Source organism: Mastomys coucha, unplaced genomic scaffold (genome assembly GCF_008632895.1).
Source record: "Mastomys coucha isolate ucsf_1 unplaced genomic scaffold, UCSF_Mcou_1 pScaffold21, whole genome shotgun sequence".
Classification (NCBI taxonomy): Eukaryota; Metazoa; Chordata; class Mammalia; order Rodentia; family Muridae; genus Mastomys; species Mastomys coucha.
Window position 1 is genome coordinate 78,900,925 of NW_022196904.1, and position 6,581 is coordinate 78,907,505.

A 6,581-nucleotide genomic window follows, 5' to 3' on the forward strand; every position below is an offset into this window, starting at 1 on the left:
CACACACACACACTCACATACACAGTAAATTCCAGTCTCAAAACAAAATACACACGCACAGGCATGCACGTACACATGCACATCAATCATGCTGTTTTTTTTTTGTTGTTGTTGTTTTTGTCTGCCCAGCCCCCTCGTTGCCTCCAGAGCAAAGCCTGACTCTAGAGCAAGCAGGCTAGGTCCTCTGGGAACATCTTTGGCTGATCAGACTCCATCATGTTAGTGATATGCAGCTGCTTCATTCCCTGCCCCCCGCCCACCATGAGCTTTCATTCTTCTGTGCATTTTCTTCATGCTCTTAAAGGTATCGCAACAGTTTCCTGCATCCACTCCAGCTGGTGAATTCCTGCTTGGTCATCTTTTAAAACTGAGCTGTCAGAATCCGAGAGTTGCTTCTTCAGCAGGGCCTCCCCTGACTCCTTCAGGTGTCTAAGTACCACCTGCACTCTTCTGCTGGAGCATCTAAGAGCATCTCATTTGTTTTTATCACTCATATCCCTGAAATTATTTGCTTACTCATCCATCTATGTCAGTTGCAAAAGCATGAGTTCCTCTAGTCCAAAGGCCATTCATTTTCAATATGTTAGTGCTTCGGAGGGTCTCCAATGGTTGCTTGAAACAAGTCAAATGAGTTCAATTGAATTTTACATGGTCTGTCTTCTGACTGTTATTCGCCTCGTCCCAAACAAAATGTCATAATAAATGACTAACCGAACACCGCCCTTTGCATTTGGTAATGATATGCGGGTATTTGTCTCTAACTTGCAAACTAGGCATTCCCATCACTGTTTCTGTACAGATAAGAGAATTAGGGCTGAACTGGGTAGGTTTTTTTTTTTTCTTTTTTAAACATTTTATCTTTAGAGTTATTTTTATTTTATACATATGAGTGTTTGGCCATCATCTACAATATGTGCATCACGAGTATCCCTGGTACCAGTGAAGGCCAGAAGAGGGGATTGGATCCTGAGAAACTAGAGTTGCAGATGGTTTTGGGTACTGGACATCGAGCCTGGGTCTTCTGCAAGAACAGCAAGTGCTCGAAACCACGGAGCTAACCATCCTGCTCTAGCAGGATCTTTCCTAAGCATAGTAGGAGAGCAGTGTTCAAGAGGAAGCTTCTCAACCATCCAAGCCAATGGCCTTCCATAATACCTGGGCCTACTAGGTTCTTACTTGGTGAACTTCTTCTGCAAAGTACACTGAGTAGGATTGTGAAATTCAGGACTGTCTTTGGCCTGACCACCTCTACTGCTCACCTATGAAACCTTGGACAGATCAATCTAAATATACTAGTGGGTATACACAAAGACAGAGCCCAGATCATCTGGCTGGCAGGAAGCTTGTATCTTCTAGCCCAAGAATCATCGTTCTATTTCCGGGCATCAGATTTGGATTTCTCTCACAGTTTGAGGGTTTGTCCTGCAATTCGGGCAACAACCGTCTCTTCCATGGCTCACTGGAGAATGTGAAACTGTTGGCTCCTGGGATGTTTTTCTAGTTACTGAGTCCTCAAGGTGAAAGGTCTCTCACAGGGTTGAGAACAGACCAAATTTACCAACCCTACATGGCGTCAGGCAGCTCTGAACCACATTCCATTACGGCCCTCAGAGCAGCTGAGGCTTACCCCGAGTCTGACTCCTCAGAATGCTGGCTGTCCAGGGCAGAGGTCTCTAGCCCCACTGTGCAGCTGTAGAACGGAAAACTCTTATGGCAGATCTCCTTTCGGGCTGGAGACTGTACAGGGCCTTAATGAGTTTCCATTTCTCATGTTTCTGCACCTGCTGCTGAGCTTTCAGCTTACTATAGAGAAGAAAGGCTCACAAAAGGGTGTGTGCTCTTGTCCTGAAAGGTGGGACATAGAAGACAGCCAGAAGGGGGAAAGAATGTGAATATGTTTGTGAACACCCACTATGAGATAGGCATTTTAAATACACCTTCTCAGGCTGGGGTAAAAATTGCCTAGAAAAAAAAAACAACAAAACTTCTCCCCACCTCCCCCAACCACAAAGCCAGGCACGGTGGCACAGATTTATAATCTCAGTGCTGGAGAAAAAGAGATAGGACGATCTCTGAGGCTCTTGGGTCAGTGAGTTCAGTAGCGAGTTCCAGGCCAGTGAGAACTATCTCAGAAGTATGAAGCAGGGGACCCGAGAGATGGTTCAATGGTTAAGCATGCTTGCTACTCTTGAAAAGGACCACACTTCAATACTCCACACCCACACTGGACACCTCACAATTTCCTTTAAGTCCCACTCCAGGAATCCTATGATCTCTTCTGGTCTCTGTGTGTGCAAACCTCAACATACATGTGTATACTATGTACCTGCACACACACATACAAACACGGATACACATGTATAGAGATGCAACAAGCAGGTGATGGTGGTGCATGTCTTTAATCCCAGCATTTTGAGACAGAGGCATGTAGGTCTCTGTGAGTTCAAGGCCATCCTGGACTACATGGTTCTAGGACATCCAGGTTTACATAGAGACCTTTTCTCAATAAAACAAAAGAGCAAACAAATACTTTCTCTTTTGATCACCAGAATAATCATTTTTCTCATTTTAAAGTTATAAACACTGAAGCAGTCTCCAGGCACAACAGTGTATTTCTTTTCATCAACCAATAAAACATTGAGCTTGGTCCCAAGCATCAGTGACAGGAACATAGCTTGTAGATGAGATGGAACACAGCCATATAGTTATGGTCTGAGACTGTGGCATCCTGTCCCATGTGCCACTACTGTAATCAGGAATTACACTTGGAGCTGAAACATATAATGTTGGGAAAAGGAAGCTGTTTGGGGAGATGGCTCAGAGGTTATGAACACTGGATTGTCTTCCAGAGAACCCAGCTTTGATTCTCAGCACTCACATAACAGCTAACAACTGTCTATAACTCCAGTAGCAGAGGATTCACTATTTTCTGGCCTTTTTGGGCATCAAGTATGCACATGATACACAGACAGACATGCAGGCAAAATATGAAGTTTCACTAGCATGGCTGCTCAAACATGATGTGATCAAGGATAACACCAACAGACATGTAACATGGATGGGGAAAAGCTCATGAGGCCTCAATACTAGACAAAGCGCTACAGGCAAGTAAGGAGTGCTGAGACCGGGAGAAACAATTTTCCCCAGGGAAGAGCATGCTAACTGGTTATCTAATGCCAAATGGACACTCCTGAAACCATATACATACAAGTAACATTATACAGACAGAGTATGTTGTATTTATGAATTTAGAAATATATATGTATCAAAAATTAAAGAAAAAAGGTCACAAATTTGGAAGAGAATAAGGCATGGGGAGGGGGAAGATACATGGAACTGTTTGAAGGGAGGAAAGGGAAGGTAGAAATTAAGTACTTAAGCATAATCTCAAAAAATAAAATAATTATTTAAAACCAACAAAAACCCACCCATACACATTAAATAAGTAAAAATTTTAAAATACCCTTGAACTAAGAGTTTGAATGCATTTAAGTCTACAGCCTATTGTATAGATGTGAGATCCTGTCTTGGTTTCCTTAACCACGAAAGAAAAAAATTAATCTCCTATTCAAATTTTTCATAAGCATTAAGTGAGATTTTGATTGTTTTGGAGAGTGAGGCCTACAGAACTGGCCAACTCACAAATGAGCCACATTTCCCCCCTAATATCTGTACACCATAAGAGGGCAGAAGTCCCTGTCGTAGATGGTTATCAGCCACCGTGTGAGTGCTGGCAATTGAATTCAGGACTTCTGGAAGAGCAGGTAGTGCTCCTAACAATTCAACTCTCTAGCTTCATAAATGAGCCAGTTCTTATCCAGTATCTCTTCTATGGAGCCCTGCTTATGACCGGGTAACACTGATCTCTTAGATTTTTTTTCTCCAGGCTAAGTGAAGAGCAGTTGATCAGCTGAAGGAGCATAGAGTAGGAGTCGGGTGAGTTGGGTTTGAGTCTTGATTTTATCAGTTACCAATGGTGAGATCTGTAAGCAAGGCAACGTGTCTCAGCGGCCCAGTCTGCCACTACTTACCTCTTAGGGCAGCCCAAGGAGTAGATGAGAGCATAGAAACAGGAATTTTTTTTTTTTCAATCCTAATGCTCTGCACTGGTGAGAGGTATTTATCCAACAACATATTGTGGCTACTTGTTATGGATCAGTCAGGCGTGTGCCAGGTGGTCAGGGCACAAAGGCAGTGGAAATATGATCTCCCTTAGCTCCTAGTGTGATGAGATAAACAAGCAAATGGGTAATTTCGCCATGTGTGAGTGCCCTATGGGAGGAGCAGGCTACCCAAAGTACAAAGAGCAGGCACTGCGTTGCTTATGTATTGTTGCAAAGCAGATTACCATCAAAGCCTTGTAGCATAAAAAAAGGTCTTACATCATTTATGAATATGAGGAATCTGAGAATGGGCAGTCTGGATAGTTATGGCTCATGATCTGTCATTTATAAGTCAAGCAACTGCCTCTACAAACTAGACTTCGGAGCTGGAGAGACGGCTCAGTGGTTAGGAGTACTGGCTGCTCTTCCAGAGGACCTGTGTTCAATTCTCAGCAACCACATGGCAGCTTACAATCATCTATAATTCCAGTGCTAGAAAATCTGAAACCTTCTTCTGTCCTCCATGGGCACTGCATTCATGTGATGTACAGATGTACATGCAGGCAAAACATCCATACATATAAAATAAAAATAAATAAAATCTCAAAAACTAAACAAACTAAATTAGGTGTAGAAAATATATTTGCTACTTCACTCTAGTGGCTGTCTATAGAAGGCTTCTGTTACTCTCCAAATGAGCTTCAACAGTTTTGCTCAAAATATGTCTCTCTTCCAAATTCTAAGAGAAACACCACACACACACACACACACACACACACACACACACACACACACACACCGCTCTTCATAGGAAATAGCTATCATATCTCCCATCCCCCAAATTGTCCAACACTGGCATGGCATAAGGTAGGAAATTATACGAAGGTGTGAGAACCAGGAAAAGGGGATCATCCTGGGTCCTTGCTGCCTCGGGTACCTAATCCCAGGGAGCAAGAAGGAGCCAAGAAAAGCTCCCTGAAGCATAGTCTTGGGTAGCATTTTGCTAGATCTCATAGTTTCTGCTAGATGCTAGCCAAGTAAGAGAGAACTTTGCAAATTCAAATTATTTTGCTGTTAAGCAGAAATGATACTGCAGATAAGATAAAGCATGCTTAGAGCTATCGAATTTCCCAAGTGCCTACACCTGGGAAAATTAGACCCCACTTGGCCTGATGTGGTTCTTCAAGTCAACCCTGCTTGGAGATGGCTGTCGATAACTGCTATCTACCTCTATAGTGTACGGCCCTGAGTGGGCAGAGAACATGGCTGTCTGATAGACACCTCTGTGTATAATCTGACATACTCCCTGGGAGCATACCCAAGTGTGTAACAAAATGAAAGAGACTTAAAGGAAACTCCGTGAATTCAGGGCACACAGAAAATGTCATAGGGTCAAGACACAATTAATATCTAAAACATGGATATCATGCACACATATTAGTAAATAAATAGATGATAATAGTCATTTCTGTTACAATTTTTGATTTTGTGTGTGTGTGTGTGTGTGTGTGTGCATGTTTTATTTTCCCTGGACAGTATCTCCTTTCTTCTCCTCTCTTTCCAGGGCTTTCTGTCTACAGCAGTGACCATTTTGAATCAGTCTGGACAGCCCGGGTGGCAGACACATGGACAAACTTTGACTCTCTTTCTTTCAGACTGCTCAAGGACCCCCTCAGTCCTCTGTCCAGGCTTTATCACCACACAGTGTGCCTACATGTCAAGATGCTTCCAAAACAAGAGGCAATGTCCAGCTCCACTTTGTTCTGGCTGTATCTGAAATTACCACCCTCTTCAGAGTCATCTCGGACCTTCAAAGTGCAGCAAAGAGTACGATGGCTTCTTTGTGGCAGTGCTGTCCCCTCAGACCCTACCGCCAGAAGGGAGATTTCTAGAAAGCTTCAGAGATGCTCCTCCACCCAGAGGGGGCTCGCGTCTATCAGTGTCTCGAGACACCAGGCCCTCCAGTGGTTTTGCTTTTTGTTTTCTGCCTTTTTTGATGAAAAGGAACACAGCTAAGTGGTTTAGATTATGGGCTTTATGAGAGCCCTTTATTCCCTCAGCTATTTGGGCAAAGTACTTAACTTCTTTAGCCTAAGTTTTCTCATTTGTAAACTGGGAAAAATAAGTTATTTATGTTACAGGGTTATTGTTAGGATTGAGTACTCATGGGCAAAGGGCTTAGAACAGAGTCTACAAATAACACACACTTGCTAATGCTAGAGATCAAACCAGGCTCATTTGGTCCATTCTCTGTGTAGGGAGAGAGTGCTGGTGATGTGTTTTGATGGAAAGAGAAAGAAATTCAGATTCACTGAAGAGTAGATGAAGAGGGCTGAAAATGTTACTTCTCTGCACTCATGTAGTGCTTAGAAGGACCCAGATTAAGAAGTAAAATTCAGTAGGGCAGTGGTGGCACACGCCTTTAGTCCCAGCACTTGGGAGGCAGAGACAGGCAGATTTCTGAGTTTGAGGCCAGCC

General features: G+C 43.2%; 2 long non-coding RNA genes across 2 annotated transcripts in view; one reads left to right on the forward strand and one right to left on the reverse strand.

Moving 5' to 3' along the window:
• The window catches only part of LOC116100645, a 21,738-nt gene extending 21,027 nt beyond the window's left edge, over positions 1-711 (forward strand). Inside the window, exon 6 of the long non-coding RNA XR_004122679.1 lies at positions 305-711. This is a non-coding gene — a long non-coding RNA (uncharacterized LOC116100645). The remainder of the gene's footprint in view (positions 1-304) is intronic.
• LOC116100644 overlaps positions 1-6,581 on the reverse strand; it is a 42,869-nt gene that overhangs the window by 6,024 nt on the left and 30,264 nt on the right. The gene's annotated exons all lie outside the window — the stretch shown is intronic.